At 52.2% G+C, this 20,162-nt stretch overlaps 1 protein-coding gene across 4 annotated transcripts in view; it reads right to left on the bottom strand.

The window, feature by feature from the left end:
• LOC140403126 (3',5'-cyclic-AMP phosphodiesterase 4B-like) overlaps nucleotides 1-20,162 on the bottom strand; it is a 965,446-nt gene that overhangs the window by 289,071 nt on the left and 656,213 nt on the right. The gene's annotated exons all lie outside the window — the stretch shown is intronic.

Below are 20,162 nucleotides of genomic sequence, written 5' to 3'. Positions count from 1 at the left end.
CTCCTACTATAAATAAGCTGGCCAGTCCAGGAACCAGGAGGAAGGAGAAGGTAGCAAGGGAAGTTACTGCTACTGCTATGTATATATTGTTATAGTAAATAAACTTTATTATTTTGTATCCTTAAAACTCGTGCTGGATTCTTCGGGGCCCTTACAAAACTGGCGACGAAGGTTAAAGTGAATAGCTGTCTACACTGCTGAAGCCACCTCCCTGGATTTTTGTTGGATACAGGTTGGAAGTTGTTTTCTATTATCCCATGCCTCTGTACGGACGTTTGGATGTTTTTGATGCTGCGCTGGAAAGCTGGAACCAGTACACACAACGGATGCGTTACTATTTCCGGGCAAACAATATCACTGAAAACGAGCGCCAGGTGGTCATGTTGCTCACCGCCTGCGGACCGCATACGTTTGGGGTGATTAGGAGCCTTACGTACCCAGCTGCGCCGGACACCAAAACGTTTGACGAACTTGTGAATATAGTGGGGCAACATTTTAACCCAACCCCGTCCACGATAGTCCAGCGTTACCGGTTTAATACCCCTGAGAGGACCCCTGGAGAATCCCTTGCCGATTTTTTTATCCAGGCTACGCAGGATTGCGGAGTACTGTGACTATGGTGAGACCTTGTCAGAAATGTTACGCGACCGTTTGGTTTGTGGTATTAACAATGCGGCCACCCAGAGAAAGTTGTTAGCGGAGCCAACATTGACTTTTCAACAGGCAATACAAATAGTCTTGTCCCGAGAGAGCGCAGAGCGAGGAGTACAGGAGCTACAGGGAATGGAAGTGCATGCCTTGGGGCGAAACCCTTTCCGCCCAAAAACGTCCCCCCGCACTCCTGCGGTACCTTGGGCGAGGCAACGACCAGACCGACGCCAGTGGCCATCGGACATTCCTCCCCGAAGGGAGCCTTCTCCAGAGCCAATGGATGAGGAGCCATGTCCGTGTCAGACTTGTAGGCGCCGACCCCGTCGCGGACGGCGGTCCTGGGGACGCCAGAGGCGCCGTCGTTCCGACCGAAACTGGGACCAGCCCAGGGGCCGTAACTGGGACCAGCCCAGAGGCCGTACCTTCCATGTGGATGAACCTGCGGCGACCACTCCTGAGGACGTGGAGACGGAGGACGACTGCCTGCAGCTGCATTGTGTGGCAGCTCCCCGTGTGGCCCCCATTAAGGTGACAGTACGGGTCAATGGCCACCCGCTGGAGATGGAGTTGGATACTGGCGCAGCAGTCTCCGTGATCGCCCAGAGGACATTCGACCGCATCAAGCAGGGTATACAGACCCTTACACTAACTGACTCACAGGCCAGGTTGGCCACCTACACGGGGGAACCACTGGACATTGCAGGAACTACAATGACCCCTGTTGTCTATGGACGCCAGGAGGGGCGTTTCCCACTTATCGTAGTGCGTGGCCATGGGCCCAGCCTGTTGGGTCGGGACTGGTTGCGCCATTTGCGGTTGCAATGGCAGCACATCCTCCAAACAGTTTCTGGAGGGTTGACTGAGGTGCTAGGACGATACCCAGAGGTATTCCAGCCTGGTCTGGGGAAAATAAAAGGGGCCGTAGCCCGTATCCAAGTTGAACCAGGAGCCACACCGCGCTATTTCCGGGCGCGCCCAGTGCCTTACGCTTTGCTCGAGAAGGTAGAAGGGGAGCTCACTCATTTGGAGAGTTTGGGTATTATCAGGCCCGTCCGTTTTGCTGACTGGGCAGCACCAATTGTGCCAGTAATGAAGCCAGATGCCACAGTTCGCTTGTGTGGCGACTATAAACTTACAGTGAATACAGTTTCCCGACTCGACCGATACCCAATGCCTCGCATAGAGGATCTCTACGCGAAACTTGCAGGCGGACTCTCATTCACAAAATTAGATATGAGTCACGCCTACCTGCAGTTGGAGCTGGACCCTGCCTCCCGACCATATGTAACAATTAACACACACCGGGGCCTGTATGAATATACACGGTTGCCCTTTGGAGTATCCTCTGCCTGCGCAATTTTTCAACGTGTTATGGAGGGCATTTTGAGAGGTTTACCACGTGTGGCTGTCTACCTAGATGACGTGTTGATTACAGGGACGTCGGAGCAAGAGCATTTGGAAAATCTGGAGGCTGTCCTTAAACGCCTTTCGGAGGCTGGAGTCCGTTTACGTCACACAAAGTGCGTATTTCAGGCAAAAGAAGTAGTCTACCTAGGTTATCGGGTGGACCGCGAGGGTCTGCACCCCGTCGCAGAGAAGGTGCGTGCAATTCAACATGCCCCCACCCCGACTGACACTTCGCATCTTCGTTCTTTTCTCGGTCTCGTAAATTATTACGGGAAGTTCCTCCCCAATCTGGCAACTACGCTGGCCCCCTTACACCTGCTGCTAAAGAAAAATCACACCTGGGTTTGGGGTCAGCCGCAAGAAACCGCTTTCCGGCGGGTAAAGCAACAATTGTCGTCGTCTGGGTTACGAACCCACTATGATCCGGGAAAGCCTTTGCTCGTCACATGTGATGCATCCCCGTATGGTATTGGGGCTGTCCTGTCCCACAAGATGGAGAACGGGGCCGAGCGACCGATAGCTTTCGCCTCCCGCACATTGACTGCAGCGGAGAAGAAGTACGCGCAGATCGAGAAGGAGGGCCTGGCAGTGGTTTTCGCGGTGAAACGCTTCCAGCAGTATGTGTACGGCCGCCATTTCACTATCGTGACTGATCATAAGCCCCTGCTGGGACTCTTCAGAGAGGATAAGCCGATACCGCCCATTGCTTCTGCACGGATCCAGCGCTGGGCTTTGTTGCTTGCTGCATATGAGTATTCTCTGGAGCACAAACCAGGTACGCAGATAGCAAATGCCGACGCACTGAGCCGATTGCCTTTATCGACCGGCCCCATGTCGACCCCCACGACCGGTGAGGTGGTCACAACCCTAAATTTTATGGACACCTTGCCTGTCACGGCATCACAGATCCGTGAGTGGACCCAGACGGAGCCAGTCCTGTCAAAGGTTCGGCACATAGTCCTGTATGGTGGGCAGCATAGACAGCTCCCAGGCGAGTTGCGGGCATTTTCCTCCAAGCTGTCAGAGTTCAGCGTGGAAGACGGCATCCTCTTGTGGGGGACGCGTGTGATTGTCCCGGAAAAAGGCCAGGAGCTGATACTAAGAGACTTGCACAATGGGCATCCAGGCGTGACCAAAATGAAAATGTTGGCCCGGAGTTATGTCTGGTGGCCAGGCCTCGACACCGACATTGAGAAGGTGGCCCAAAACTGCTCCATTTGCCAGGAGCATCAGAAGCTTCCGCCGGCCGCGCCCCTACATCACTGGGAATGGCCAGGGCGGCCTTGGGCACGCTTACATGCAGATTTCGCAGGCCCTTTTCAGGGATCCATGTTCCTTCTACTAATTGACGCCCAGTCCAAATGGCTGGAGGTGCATAAGATGCAGGGGACAACGTCCTGCGCAACAATTGAAAAAATGCGTTTATCATTTAGCACGCATGGCCTCCCCGAGGTGCTGGTCACGGATAATGGCACTCCATTCACGAGTGAGGTGTTTGCTAGGTTTACAAAGATGAACGGCATCCGCCATATCCGCACTGCCCCTTACCACCCGGCTTCAAATGGGTTGGCAGAGCGTGCAGTGCAAACATTCAAAAGAGGCCTAAAGAAGCAGTCTTCCGGATCAATGGACACGAGACTGGCTCGGTTTTTGTTTACGTACAGGACCACCCCCCATACAGTGACTGGGGTAGCTCCCGCAGAACTCCTAATGGGCCGGAGACTTCGCACCCGCCTTAGTATGGTCTTCCCGGACATTGGCGCAAAAGTACGCCGCACACAAGAACGGCAGGGATCGGGATTGTCTCAGCATCGTCCGATTCGGCAGTTTGCGCCCGGTGACCCAGTATTCGTGCGGAATTTTGCTGGTGGTGCCCAATGGGTTCCTGGTGTAATCTTTCGCCAAACGGGCCCTATATCGTACCAAGTGCAAGCCCAGGGTCGTCTCCAGCGAAAACATGTAGACCACGTCCGGTCCAGAAGATCATCCCCGCAAAAGATTCCCCGCCCCCGGAGCTCAGTTCAACAGCGGCAAAGACCAGAGACAAGGGAAGGTAGTCCTCCAAATCTTCCACTGGTGCCTCACTCAAAGCCTGCGCAGGTCATGACGGGACCGAATGGGGACAGAGACGCTGACATGACGGAGGCAGCAGACTCTGACTCCGAGATGGAGACACAGGATGAATCAGAGGGGGAATCCTCGGGTCCACAGGCCGTGGATGTACAACCGCGCCGTTCATCACGGAAGCGCCGGTCTCCGTCTCATTATACGCCGCCTGATCCAGCGCCGCGTGCAAATGGCGTCCGGCCTGCGGCCAAACGAGTTCGACGCCTTCCTTCGCCAGGGCCTACGGTGGATTCCTTGGACTTTGGGGGGGAGGGATGTTATAACCTGCCTACTGACGATTGGCTGGGGACTAATGACTATCCCACAATCCCGTGGGAGTATGAGCTTCCCCAATGAGGGGGGCGGAGAAACTCCTACTATAAATAAGCTGGCCAGTCCAGGAACCAGGAGGAAGGAGAAGGTAGCAAGGGAAGTTACTGCTACTGCTATGTATATATTGTTATAGTAAATAAACTTTATTATTTTGTATCCTTAAAACTCGTGCTGGATTCTTCGTGGCCCTTACAAAAAAAACCAAAAATAAAGTGTAACCCCAGCTACAGGTAAAATGTATATCCTTCAAATTGTTCACTGGATGGGATATACTTTGGGATGTGGGCACTCACGAAGGGCGTGATTTTATGGAAAGGTTCCTAAGTGTCATTTAAGGCGGGTTTCTCCCCGGCTCTGCCAGTCAGTCCCCCCCCCCACCCCCGCTATCTAACCTCACTTTGTCATTTTTCCGGGCCCTCCAACAGCAACCCCCCCCAGGTGATGTTCCGCCTGGTCCACTTTTGTGTAGACCGAATGCTTAGAAACAGGAAGAACCAGATAAGAGCAACATAACACGAGGTAACATACGTCGCACTACGCCAGCTCAGTAGGTTCCGAATTGATGAACCAGCAAACAAAGAAGACACACCAGACAGCAAGAAGAGGGGGACTTGGGAAGAGGGGAAGTTGGAATTCGGAGGCCCAAACTGGGCACCTGTAAAAAATGTGAATTGTAACTGATGTATACTGTTTGTGCATGTTCACTTTCATCTTAGTTTTGTATAAAAAGAAAATCATAATAAAAACACGGTTCCATATTGGTGTCAATACAAAGCTATATCAGCTTATTTTCACTCAAAATACCAAACATACGGGGCGGGATTCTCCGAAGCCGCGTCGGCTGGGAGAATTGGCGTTTGCGCCATTTTTTCACGCGACGCTGGTCCGACGCCGGCGCGCAGTTCTCTGAGGTGCGGAGAATCGGCGCCGTTCGCGCCGCCGCGTTTGGCGCAGCGCCTGTTGCTGCCTGCTATCCGCGGGTGGGCCGCCGATTCTCTGGCACGGATGGGCTGAGCGGCCGTGCGTAAACAGCCTAATCCCGCCGGCGCCGTCCACACCTGGTCACTGCCGGCAGGTACTCGTCGAGAATGCTTGGGGGGCGGCCTGTGGTGGTGGTGGTGGTGGGGTGGGGGGGGGGGGGGAAGAGGAGGGGCACTCCCCCTACTTCCTTGCTCCGGGCCTACCTCCTTGCTCCGGGCCTACTTCCTTGCGCAACCGGCCCCAGAGCCCCGGCGCCATGTTGGTGAGGGGCCGGAGCGCTCCGCGAGGCTACCACGCAGCGTCGGTTGGCACCGGCGCCACTGCGCATGTCATCGTTGGCGCCAGAGCAACTGTGCATGCGCGGATCCCGTGGCGCCCACTTCACGCCGGGATCTGCGGCTGGAGTGTTGCGAACCCTGTAGGGTCCAGAATTTGACGTGGGAGCGGCCTGTTCATGACGTCGTAAAACACGACGGCGTTTGCGACGGCGTGGTCACTCTGTCTCCATTTTAGAGAATCCCGCCCCCTGTATCGCCCCTCGCAGGTTCCTCAACAGATCGCAAATAAAAACATTTTTAAAATAGGGGACTTGCACAAGGCGGCAGTAGGAATAGCGGAGGTATTAACGGGTACTTTGGATTGATCTTTACAAAGGAAGAAGATTCTACTCAGGCCGAGATGAGAGAGGAGGTGTCTGGTACACGAGAAGAGTTTACAATTCAGAAGGAGAACATATTAGAGAGGCTCTTTACTTAACGTTACCTTAACGGTCCCAGGACTGCATGCGGTGCTTCCTCGGATAATGAGGAAAGTAAGAGTGGAAGTTACAGCGGCACTAGTGATCATCTTCCTGTCTTCCTCAGACACAGAGTTGGTGCCAGAGGATTGGAGAATTGTGAATGTTACACCCATGTCCACAACAAAGTTCTGGCCATGATGACACATTTTCAGGCTTATCCTCCAGTTCTGTTGAGGAAACTGCGAGGGGTGATACCGCGGGCGGGATTCTCTGATCCTGAGGCTAAGTGTTGACACCGTCGGAAACACTGTTGTGTTTCTCGACGGCATCAACACGGCCCCAGGATCAGCAATTCTGGCCCCTACAGGGGGGCCAGAAGGGCGCTGGAGCGGTTCACGCCGTTGGGGCAGCGTGGCGCGATTCGTGCGGCCCCCGGTGATTGTCCAACCCGGCGTGGGGTCGGAGAATCCCGCCCTATGTGTTTGGTATTTTGTGTGAAAATTAACTGATATAGCTTTGTATTGGCACCAATATGGAACCGTGTTGTTCACTGGTTAGTGAGATATGTGGAATGTTAAGTAGTCAGTTTTCAATTCTTACTGTTGACCGTTTAATAAACAAAATATTCCCAACTCTCAAGTGCCTCCTCCCAGGTACAGGTGCCCTGTCTCAGAGGATGATTAGTGCAAAGCATCTCAAGGAAACTTTTTTTAAATAAATTTAAAGTGCCAAATTATTTTTTTTCCAATGAAGGGGCAATTTAGCCAATCCACCACCCTGCACATCTTTGAGTTGTGGGGGTGAGACCCACGCAGACACGGGGAGAATGTGCAAACTCCACACGGACAGTGACCTGGGCTGGGATTGAACCCAGGTCCTCGGTGCTGTGAGGCAGCAGTGCTAACCACTGCGCCACCAAGCCGCCCGCATCTCAAAGAAACTTTCATGTCTGAACACTGTCTGAACTCGAGGAGCATCAATACCATAGAGGCAGCTGCCAACAATAAAATATTAAAGAGCACAGCCTCCCTAATGTTCCCGGCAGGGGACTGGGGTCTAGGGGCTCCTGGTGTGGCCGGGGCTGAGGTTTACCAGCGCAACTGGCTCGCTGGGTGTCACTCTGAGAGAATGTGGGTCATGCAAGGGTCGGGGAGATTTGTGGGTCCCAGGGTGAAAGCCCTAACTGATTATAATCTCTCTCCTTCTCCAAATCCTTACAGTTATCAAAATGGATGGTGGTGTGGATTCTGCAGCAGCTGCCCTCAAGTTGCCTGTGGCAGCCGAGACGGGCAGGTGCCAGAGAAGGCGGCAGCCGAGGCGATGCAGGTTGAAGACGGCACTCCATGTGCAGAGGGTCACCGCACACCCTGAAGGCCGAGGATGAACCCAGAGGGGGAGGCCAGCAATGGCTCAGGGTGTACAAGCGTTGTTGGTCTTTCGGTGAGATGACAGACAGCAGGTGCTGCAGGAGACTCCGTCTCAATAAAGAGACAGTGCGACACCTGTTCCATGTCCTCACAGACTTGGCACCCCGTGGAGGAGGACACCCACTCCGGCGCCTGTCCGGGTACACAGAGGGAGGATTCAGAATGTCCAATTCACCTACCAGCAGGTCTTTCTGTACTTGGGGTGGAATCCGGAGCACCCGGAGGAAACCCACGCAGACACGAGAACGTGCAGACTCCGCACTGACAGTGATCCAAGCCGGGAATCGAACCTGGGACACTGGCACTGTGTTACCATGCCGCCCATTTCCCTCCTTCCCCCCGACCTGATGGTGCTGTATAAAACGCTGGTTAGGCCCCAGTGGAGTACTGTGTGCAGTTCTGGTCACCTCATTATAGGAAGGATTGCACTGGAGAGGGTGCAGAGGAAATCCACCAGGATGATGTCTGGACTGGAGCGTTTCAGCTGTGAAGAGGGGCTGGATAGGCTGGGGTTGTTTTCCTTGGAGCAGAGAAGGCTGAGGGGTGAACCTGATTGAGGTGTTCAAAATTATGAGGGACATCGATATGTAATGGGCCAGGGTTTAGAGAACCCCAAAGTGCATCATGGAGTTCACCTGACCCACAATTCTGAATAGATTGTGGTTATGGGGAGCACACAGCCCACTCTGCAGGTGTGCTGCAACAGAGAGCTACAGTACTTTTAAATTAAAACAATGTTTATTTATGCAACCTGTTAACACTTTATAAACCCACAGTAAACATCTTAACAACTATTAACACCAATGTGTTATTGACTCTGTGTACCCCAAATCCCAATGTGGCAAGATATGGAAAGGTGGCACGAGGCACATCAAATTCAAGAAACGTCCCACCAACAGAATATGGTGCTCATTGACCTGACCAAGACTTTTGACACAGTAAAACCTGGGAAAGCCTGTGGAAGGTTTTGTATAAATATGGTTGCCCTGAAAAAAATAATTTTTTTTTAAAAATTCCATTTAAAGGGGCAATTTAGCGCGGCCAATCCACCTACCCTGCACAACCTTTGGGTTGTGGGGGTGAGATCCACGCAGATACGCGATCGAACCCTGGTCCTCGGCGCCATGAGGCAGCAGTGCTAACCGCTGCACCACCGTGCCGCCCTGAAAAGATGATTGGTGTCAATCGCCCATTTCGTGATGGCAGGATGGCCAGCGTGATGCATGGCATATTTGGATGATTTTCCTCGCACCAACGACACCAAAGAAGGCTGCCTATTGGCTCCAGCTCTTCACCATGCACTCCTTGGCCATGCTCCAGTACGCAGTCAAATATCTTGTCACAACAATACACGTTCAATTCAGGATAGACAGCAAGCTCTCCAAGCTGCAAAGGCTCAAGGCTTGCGCTAAAGTTCTCGAACAGCTATTGAGTAAACTCTTGTTTGTTGAACATACTCCGAAGGACATTGAGCTGCTTGTTGATTGCTTTGTCCTAAGCCTCAGAACACTATGTCCTGACAATAAGTCTGAAGAAGATAGAGATCTTGTATCAAAGCACCCGTGGCCAGGTATTCCAGGACCCAACACTCACCATCAACACACCCCTCCGTTCAGTACAGAAGGTTTGCTATTTTGGGAGTATCCCCTCAAATAACCCTCTGCTGGATGATGGAACCCACCATGGCTTGGCCCAGTGTTTGGCTGGCTCACGCACAGACTTTGGAAAGAGCACAAGGATCAAAGTCTACCAGGCAGTGACTCCTAGACCACTTCTGAGTGCGTGATTTGGACAACCTACCAGCATTGCATCAAACTAGAACCATTTCGTCCTTTCTGTCTGAGATCTGTCTGTAACATCAGGTGACAGGATAAAATCCGCAGCATCGAGATTCTTGCAGAGGGCTGCATACCTGGCGTTGAGAATATGCTCATCATAACTCAGTTTTGCTGGGACAGTCTTGCGGTTTATATGGAGGATTCCTGCATATCAAAGGTATATACAGCAAGCTGAGCGTGGGAACCCACAGCACAGGGTGTCCCAAACTTAGGTATAAGGACAATATCAAAGCCAAGCTCAGGGTGTGCAAGCTGGACCCTAATAAATGTGAAGAGAAGTCTCTCGTCAAGTGATTTCAACTTCTGAGGAGAACAGGCTCAAGTGGCACAAAGCAATGTCTCCACCCATCCCTCCAACACTGACTTCATACACAGTATTTGCAATCAGTTATGCAACTAAAGACTTGGCCTAAGTTCACACGGGACCACGACCGCAAACAGATTTTTACTTTCTGCACAGTCATCTGTAGAAGTGATTCCATCATCACTTCAGCTGTGAACAACATCACTTGAAACTGACCCCATTATTTCACGTTGTCCAACGCGCGAGCCCATCAGCCCATAATACTCAACCCTTTGACTCCAAACAGCCCAAAACTCAGTTCCTGTATCGCATAACATCCAACACCCAACTGTCCTGTGGTACTCCATCACTCCAAACAACCCAGACCTCCAAACAACCCAGACCTCCAAACAACCCAGCTCTCCAAACAACCCACCAAACAACCCAGCACTCCAAACAACCCAGCTCTCCAAACAACCCAGCTCTCCAAACAACCCAGCTCTCCAAACAACCCAGCTCTCCAAACAACCCAGCTCTCCAAACAACCCAGCTCTCCAAACAACCCAGACCTCCAAACAACCCAGCTCTCCAAACAACCCAGCTCTCCAAACAACCCACCAAACAACCCAGCTCTCCAAACAACCCAGCTCTCCAAACAACCCAGACCTCCAAACAACCCAGCACTCCAAACAACCCAGCTCTCCAAACAACCCAGCTCTCCAAACAACCCACCAAACAACCCAGCTCTCCAAACAACCCAGCTCTCCAAACAACCCAGCTCTCCAAACAACCCACCAAACAACCCAGCTCTCCAAACAACCCAGACCTCCAAACAACCCACCAAACCCAGCTCTCCAAACAACCCACCAAACAACCCAGCTCTCCAAACAACCGAGCTCTCCAAACAACCCACCAAACAACCCAGCTCTCCAAACAACCCAGCTCTCCAAACAACCCACCAAACCCAGACCTCCAAACAACCCAGACCTCCAAACAACCCACCACTCCAAACAACCCAGACCTCCAAACAACCCAGCTCTCCAAACAACCCAGCTCTCCAAACAACCCAGCACTCCAAACAACCCAGCTCTCCAAACAACCCACCACTCCAGACATCCCACCAAACAACCCAGCTCTCCAAACAACCCAGCTCTCCAAACAACCCAGACCTCCAAACAACCCAGCTCTCCAAACAACCCAGCTCTCCAAACAACCCACCAAACAACCCAGCTCTCCAAACAACCCACCAAACAACCCAGCTCTCCAAACAACCCAGCTCTCCAAACAACCCAGCTCTCCAAACAACCCACCACTCCAGACATCCCACCAAACAACCCAGCTCTCCAAACAACCCAGCTCTCCAAACAACCCACCAAACAACCCAGCTCTCCAAACAACCCAGCTCTCCAAACAACCCAGCTCTCCAAACAACCCACCAAACAACCCAGCTCTCCAAACAACCCAGACCTCCAAACAACCCACCAAACCCAGCTCTCCAAACAACCCACCAAACAACCCAGCTCTCCAAACAACCGAGCTCTCCAAACAACCCACCAAACAACCCAGCTCTCCAAACAACCCAGCTCTCCAAACAACCCACCAAACCCAGACCTCCAAACAACCCAGACCTCCAAACAACCCACCACTCCAAACAACCCAGACCTCCAAACAACCCAGCTCTCCAAACAACCCAGCTCTCCAAACAACCCAGCACTCCAAACAACCCAGCTCTCCAAACAACCCACCACTCCAGACATCCCACCAAACAACCCAGCTCTCCAAACAACCCAGCTCTCCAAACAACCCAGACCTCCAAACAACCCAGCTCTCCAAACAACCCAGCTCTCCAAACAACCCACCAAACAACCCAGCTCTCCAAACAACCCACCAAACAACCCAGCTCTCCAAACAACCCAGCTCTCCAAACAACCCAGCTCTCCAAACAACCCACCACTCCAGACATCCCACCAAACAACCCAGCTCTCCAAACAACCCAGCTCTCCAAACAACCCACCACTCCAGACATCCCACCAAACAACCCAGCTCTCCAAACAACCCACCAAACAACCCAGCTCTCCAAACAACCCAGACCTCCAAACAACCCAGACCTCCAAACAACCCACCAAACAACCCAGCTCTCCAAACAACCCAGCTCTCCAAACAACCCAGCTCTCCAAACAACCCACCAAACAACCCAGCTCTCCAAACAACCCAGCTCTCCAAACAACCCAGCTCTCCAAACAACCCAGCTCTCCAAACAACCCAGACCTCCAAACAACCCACCACTCCAGACATCCCACCAAACAACCCAGCTCTCCAAACAACCCAGCTCTCCAAACAACCCACCACTCCAGACATCCCACCAAACAACCCAGCTCTCCAAACAACCCACCAAACAACCCAGCTCTCCAAACAACCCAGACCTCCAAACAACCCAGACCTCCAAACAACCCACCAAACAACCCAGCTCTCCAAACAACCCAGCTCTCCAAACAACCCAGACCTCCAAACAACCCAGCTCTCCAAACAACCCACCAAACAACCCAGCTCTCCAAACAACCCAGCTCTCCAAACAACCCAGCTCTCCAAACAACCCAGACCTCCAAACAACCCAGCTCTCCAAACAACCCAGCTCTCCAAACAACCCAGCTCTCCAAACAACCCAGACCTCCAAACAACCCAGCTCTCCAAACAACCCACCAAACAACCCACCACTCCAAACAACCCAGCTCTCCAAACAACCCACCAAACAACCCAGCTCTCCAAACAACCCAGACCTCCAAACAACCCAGCTCTCCAAACAACCCAGACCTCCAAACAACCCAGCTCTCCAAACAACCCAGCTCTCCAAACAACCCAGCTCTCCAAACAACCCAGCTCTCCAAACAACCCAGCTCTCCAAACAACCCAGACCTCCAAACAACCCAGCTCTCCAAACAACCCAGACCTCCAAACAACCCACCAAACAACCCAGCTCTCCAAACAACCCAGACCTCCAAACAACCCAGCTCTCCAAACAACCCACCACTCCAAACAACCCAGCTCTCCAAACAACCCAGCTCTCCAAACAACCCAGCTCTCCAAACAACCCAGACCTCCAAACAAACCACCAAACAACCCAGCTCTCCAAACAACCCAGCTCTCCAAACAACCCAGCGCTCCAAACAACCCACCAAACAACCCAGCTCTCCAAACAACCCAGCTCTCCAAACAACCCAGCTCTCCAAACAACCCACCACTCCAAACAACCCACCAAACAACCCAGCTCTCCAAACAACCCACCAAACAACCCAGCACTCCAAACAACCCAGCTCTCCAAACAACCCAGCTCTCCAAACAACCCAGACCTCCAAACAACCCAGCTCTCCAAACAACCCAGACCTCCAAACAACCCAGCTCTCCAAACAACCCAGCTCTCCAAACAACCCACCAAACAACCCAGCTCTCCAAACAACCCAGCTCTCCAAACAACCCACCAAACAACCCAGCTTTCCAAACAACCCACCAAACAACCCAGACCTCCAAACAACCCAGCTCTCCAAACAACCCAGACCTCCAAACAACCCAGCTCTCCAAACAACCCAGCTCTCCAAACAACCCACCAAACAACCCAGCTCTCCAAACAACCCAGCTCTCTAAACAACCCAGCTCTCCAAACAACCCAGCTCTCCAAACAACCCAGCTCTCCAAACAACCCAGCTCTCCAAACAACCCAGCTCTCCAAACAACCCACCAAACAACCCAGCTCTCCAAACAACCCAGCTCTCCAAACAACCCACCAAACAACCCAGCTCTCCAAACAACCCACCAAACAACCCAGCTCTCCAAACAACCCACCAAACAACCCAGCTCTCCAAACAACCCAGCTCTCCAAACAACCCAGACCTCCAAACAACCCAGCTCTCCAAACAACCCAGCTCTCCAAACAACCCACCAAACAACCCAGCTCTCCAAACAACCCAGCTCTCCAAACAACCCAGACCTCCAAACAACCCACCACTCCAAACAACCCAGCTCTCCAAACAACCCACCAAACAACCCAGACCTCCAAACAACCCAGCTCTCCAAACAACCCAGCTTTCCAAACAACCCACCAAACAACCCAGCTCTCCAAACAACCCAGACCTCCAAACAACCCACCACTCCAAACAACCCAGACCTCCAAACAACCCAGCTCTCCAAACAACCCAGCTCTCCAAACAACCCAGACCTCCAAACAACCCAGCTCTCCAAACAACCCACCAAACAACCCAGCTCTCCAAACAACCCAGACCTCCAAACAACCCAGCTCTCCAAACAACCCAGCTCTCCAAACAACCCACCAAACAACCCAGCTCTCCAAACAACCCAGCTCTCCAAACAACCCAGCTCTCCAAACAACCCAGCTCTCCAAACAACCCACCAAACAACCCAGCTCTCCAAACAACCCACCAAACAACCCAGCTCTCCAAACAACCCAGCTCTCCAAACAACCCAGCTCTCCAAACAACCCACCAAACAACCCAGCTCTCCAAACAACCCACCAAACAACCCAGCTTTCCAAACAACCCACCAAACAACCCAGCTCTCCAAACAACCCAGACCTCCAAACAACCCAGCTCTCCAAACAACCCAGCTCTCCAAACAACCCAGCTCTCCAAACAACCCACCACTCCAAACAACCCAGACCTCCAAACAACCCAGCTCTCCAAACAACCCAGCTCTCCAAACAACCCAGCTCTCCAAACAACCCAGCTCTCCAAACAACCCAGACCTCCAAACAACCCAGCTCTCCAAACAACCCACCAAACAACCCAGCTCTCCAAACAACCCAGACCTCCAAACAACCCAGCTCTCCAAACAACCCAGCTCTCCAAACAACCCACCAAACAACCCAGCTCTCCAAACAACCCAGCTCTCCAAACAACCCAGCTCTCCAAACAACCCAGCTCTCCAAACAACCCACCACTCCAAACAACCCAGCTCTCCAAACAACCCAGCTCTCCAAACAACCCACCACTCCAAACAACCCAGCTCTCCAAACAACCCAGCTCTCCAAACAACCCAGACCTCCAAACAACCCAGCTCTCCAAACAACCCTCCAAACAACCCAGACCTCCAAACAACCCAGCTCTCCAAACAACCCAGCTCTCCAAACAACCCAGACCTCCAAACAACCCAGACCTCCAAACAACCCACCAAACAACCCAGCTCTCCAAACAACCCAGCTCTCCAAACAACCCAGCTCTCCAAACAACCCACCACTCCAAACAACCCACCAAACAACCCAGACCTCCAAACAACCCAGACCTCCAAACAACCCAGACCTCCAAACAACCCAGACCTCCAAACAACCCAGACCTCCAAACAACCCAGCACTCCAAACAACCCAGCTCTCCAAACAACCCACCAAACCCAGCTCTCCAAACAACCCAGCTCTCCAAACAACCCAGCTCTCCAAACAACCCACCAAACAACCCAGACCTCCAAACAACCCAGCTCTCCAAACAACCCAGCTCTCCAAACAACCCACCACTCCAAACAACCCACCAAACAACCCAGCTCTCCAAACAACCCAGCTCTCCAAACAACCCAGACCTCCAAACAACCCAGCTCTCCAAACAACCCACCAAACAACCCAGACCTCCAAACAACCCAGACCTCCAAACAACCCAGACCTCCAAACAACCCAGCACTCCAAACAACCCAGCACTCCAAACAACCCAGCTCTCCAAACAACCCAGACCTCCAAACAACCCAGCACTCCAAACAACCCAGCTCTCCAAACAACCCACCAAACCCAGCTCTCCAAACAACCCAGCTCTCCAAACAACCCACCAAACAACCCAGACCTCCAAACAACCCAGACCTCCAAACAACCCAGCTCTCCAAACAACCCAGCTCTCCAAACAACCCAGACCTCCTCTCCAAATACACTGTTTTATTTCTGAATACAACGGAGAAAGCACTTCACCAAGATCTCAGCACAGGCCCTGTTAATAGTAACGTGACTATTTTATTCTCCAATAATTAGATTGGGGGATGAGGCCGGAATTTACTGACACACAGGTTGGGTCTGCATCTGTCACCAGATGCCAGGCAGGTAGGCAAGCCGGGTGATTAGAGGATTGAACGTTGGTGTGTGTGTGGGGGGAGGGGGAGGGGGGCTCTCCGTGGGTCGTCAAGCATCATTGCATCGTTAAAGGAACACCATGTGATATTTAAGGGGACCGAATCTGGAGCCTGATGTTTAGAATTGCTACACTATCTCAGCAATATATACAAAGAGCTGAATTCATGAATTTGCCCGGGAGTCTGCAGATTAGCGGCAGGTATTGAAGGCTCAGTGCTTTGGATGGTGAATTTCTCATATTCATTGCAAAGACTCACTCGCTAAAAATCACAGCACAACTTTACATCCACAATATCGGATGTTGCCAGCCCAAGGATTGAGCAGAAATCCTGATGGTGGATGGGACTTCTCGTTTCCTCCTAAGACCATAAGACATAGGAGCGGAAGTAAGGCCATTCGGCCCATCGAGTCCACTCCACCATTCAATCATGGCTGATTTCAACTCCATTTACCCGCTCTCTCTCCATAGCCCTAAATTCCTTGAACAACACAAGAATAAACATTCTAAGGTTATTCTATTTAGACTAGAAACTACAAGTTAGGTTTATTGAAATTACAAAATCAATTCTGCAGAGGTCACTTAATTATGAAACTTTATTGGGGAGGGAGGGTTATAATTATTCAGGGGGGGTTATTGGTTTTGGTTGACAGGGATTGTTGAGGTTGCTAATACATGTTTTGTTGTTTGATTGTTACTTATGTATAAAATGTTAAAAACTCAACAGAAATATTTTTGAAAAATAAATTGAAACTTTTACACTTCCTTGAATACAAAAGAAAATTTGCAAAATTTTGCTAATTCTCATCATACACCATTGAACCTGCACCATGATACTGATGTCTTTACTAGGTTTTAGCTACTTCTAATAATAATAATCTTTATTGCCCAAGTAGGCTTACATTAACGCTTTTCACAGTAACGCTTACTGTGAAAAGCCCCAAGTCGCCACATTCTGGGTACACCGAGGGATAATTCAGAATGTCCAACTTATCTAACAGCGCGTCTTTCGGGGCTTGTGGGAGGAAACCGGAGCATCCGGAGGAAACCCACGCAGACACAGGGAGAACGTGCAGACTCTGCACTGACAGTGACCCAAGCCGGGAATTGAACCTGGGACCCTGGCGCTGTGAAGCAACTGTGTTAACCACTGTGCATCAAGGAGACCTGCAGGCTCTTTGCTCAAGCATTAAAAATTGGACTCTTAAAAGAAAGTGAGAGTCCTGGATCTGAATTAGATGCTAGTCAAAAGATCTGTGTTACTAATCCTTTACTCAATTATTACCAGCATACATCAAAACAAACTACTCCTTCCTCAGACTCAGCCCCTGCTCCAACCTGTCCTCGTGCTGTGCTCCACTCCCACTTGAGTGTTTGCAGCCTCAGGATGGAGCTGATGTTTGAGTGTTTGCAGCCTCAGGATGGAGCTGGTGTTTGAGTGTTTGCCCCAGGATGGAGCTGATGTCTGAGTGTCTGCACCAGGATGGAGCTGGTGTTTGAGTGTTTGCCCCAGGATGGAGCTGGTGTTTGAGTGTCTGATGCCCCAGGATGGAGTTGATGTCTGAGTGTCTGCACCAGGATGGAGCTGGTGTTTGAGTGTTTGCCCCAGGATGGAGCTGGTGTTTGAGTGTTTGCCCCAGGATGGAGCTGGTGTTTGAGTGTTTGCCCCAGGATGGAGCTGGTGTTTGAGTGTTTGCCCCAGGATGGAGCTGATGTTTGAGTGTCTGCACCAGGATGGAGCTGGTGTTTGAGTGTTTGCCCCAGGATGGAGCTGATGTCTGAGTGCCTGCCCCAGGATGGAGCTGGTGTTTGAGTGTCTGATGCCCCAGGATGGAGCTGATGTCTGAGTGCCTGCCCCAGGATGGAACTGGTGTTTGAGTGCCTGCCCCAGGATGGAGCTGGTGTTTGAGTGTCTGCACCAGGATGGAGCTGATGTCTGAGTGCCTGCCCCAGGATGGAGCTGATGTCTGAGTGCCTGCCCCAGGATGAAGCTGGTGTTTGAGTGTCTGCACCAGGATGGAGCTGATGTCTGAGTGCCTGCCCCAGGATGGAGCTGATGTCTGAGTGCCTGCCCCAGGATGGAGCTGATGTCTGAGTGCCTGCCCCAGGATGGAGCTGATGTCTGAGTGCCTGCCCCAGGATGGAGCTGGTGTTTGAGTGCCTGCCCCAGGATGGAGCTGATGTCTGAGTGCCTGCCCCAGGATGGAGCTGGTGTTTGAGTGTCTGCACCAGGATGGAGCTGATGTTTGTTTCGATTTACTATTACCCTCTTGTGCCCTCAAATACTATTAAATGTTCAGTAAACACAGGGACTACAAACCTAAGAGTCCTGATGAATTGTTGTTTCTTGATGTCTTCCTCACTGAAGGAAAAATGCATAACACCGTCCAATAACAGAAGTCAGACCATCGGCCACATCTGAGAGAACTGTGCGAGCGAGGATGCCCAATGTCAGCTCTACCACCAAGACAACTTCCAGCGTTCAACTTCCCCAGCACTTACTCACCTCTCTCTCTGTCTCCATATAGCAGAGATAGCATGGTTGTTTGCAAAACCCGGACACAGATTCACTGCTCTGGACTGAACCAGGCTGCATTTTAATTAAAACGATATCTGATTTACACGATCCATTTACAGGATTAACAGTCGGTGACTTTTAGGAGACACAAGCAGCCCTCTGAGGAACAAATTCTCGTGGATGACAGGAAAATGGGTGTCTTGGTCCATTCCCGTCAGCCTGGGCCAGTTCTCTGTCCGGAAGGCAGGACGTCGGAGTAGATCCATGGTCTGTCACAAAGTGGTCAGAATGTGCTGACGTCCAAGGGTTCAGTGTTCCTCTACAGGAGACAGGGCAACAGCGTAGCACAGTGGTTAGCACAATTGCTTCACAGCGCCAGGGTCCCAGGTTCGATTCCCGGCTTAGGTCACTGCCTGTCTGGAGTCTACACGTTCTCCCCGTGTCTGCGTGGGTTTCCTCCGGGTGCTCCGGTTTCCTCCCACAAGTCCTGAAAGACGTGCTGTTAGGTAATTTGGACATTCTGAATTCTCTCTCCGTGTACCCGAACAGGCGCCAGAGTGTGGCGACCAGGGGATTTTCACAGTAACTTCATTGCAGTGTTAATGTAAGCCTAGACCCCATCCTCATTCTGTCCACATTTGGCCCAGTGGCTATTTAATATTTTGCCATATATTAATAAGACATTACAAATCCTATGAGGCAGTCACTGGCAAATCCATTCTCCAGTTCCTCTCCACTCAAAAGTATAACCCTAACCCTAATCTCAACCAGATCAAGGGGCAAAATTCTCCGGAAACAGCGCGATGTCTGCCGACTGGTGCCCAAAACGGAATCCTTTTGCACCTTTGGGGGCTGAGCCCCAACCTTGAAGGGCTAGGTCGGCGCCGGACGAATTTCCGCCCCGCCAGCTGGCGGAAAAGGCCTTTGGTGCCCCGCCAGCTGGCGCAGAAATGACATCTCCGGGCGGCGCATGCGCGGGAGCGTTAGCGGCCGCTGACGGCATTCCCGCGCATGCGCAGTGGAGGGAGTCACTTCCGCCTCCGCCATGGTGGAGACCGTGGCGGAGGCGGAAGGGAAAGAGTGCCCCCACGGCACAGGCCCGCCCGCGGATTGGTGGGCCCCGATCGCAGGCCAGGCCACCGTGGGGGCACCCCCCAGGGCCAGATCGCCCCGCACCCCCCCCAGGACCCCGGAGCCCGCCTGCGCTGCCTTGTCCCGCCGGTAAGGTAGGTGGTTTAATTTACGCCGGCGGGACAGGCATTTTAGCGGCGGGACTTCGGCCCATTCGGGCCGGAGAATCGAGCGGGGGGGCCCGCCAACCGGCGCGATTCCCGTCCCCGCCGAATATCCGGTGCCGGAGGCAGGATTCACGCCAGCCCCCGGCGATTCTCCGACCCGGCGGGGGGTCGGAGAATCTCGCCCCTTATCTCTCGCCTTATTCCGGGTGGCACGGTGACCCAGTGGTTAGCACTGCTGCCTCACGGCACCAAGGTCCCAGGTCCGATCCCGGCCCTGGGTCACTGTCCATGTGGAGTTTGCACATTCTCCCCGTGTCTGCGTGGGTTTCACCCCCACAACCCAAAGATGTGCAGGGTAGTGGATTGGCCACGCTAAACTGCCCCTTAATTGGAAAAATTTTAAAAAGATCTCTTGCCCTATTCCTATCCCAAACTATAGCTCATCTCAAGCCCTATTCTTACTCTACCCCATTCCTAATCCTAACTCAATTCTTAATGTTAAATCTATTAATTCATTACCAGAGAGGTCAG

The sequence above is a fragment of the Scyliorhinus torazame genome, chromosome 27 (genome assembly GCF_047496885.1).
Source record: "Scyliorhinus torazame isolate Kashiwa2021f chromosome 27, sScyTor2.1, whole genome shotgun sequence".
Taxonomy (NCBI): domain Eukaryota; kingdom Metazoa; phylum Chordata; class Chondrichthyes; order Carcharhiniformes; family Scyliorhinidae; genus Scyliorhinus; species Scyliorhinus torazame.
Note: the sequence above shows the minus strand (reverse complement) of the source record. Positions and strands in the feature narration are given on the sequence as shown.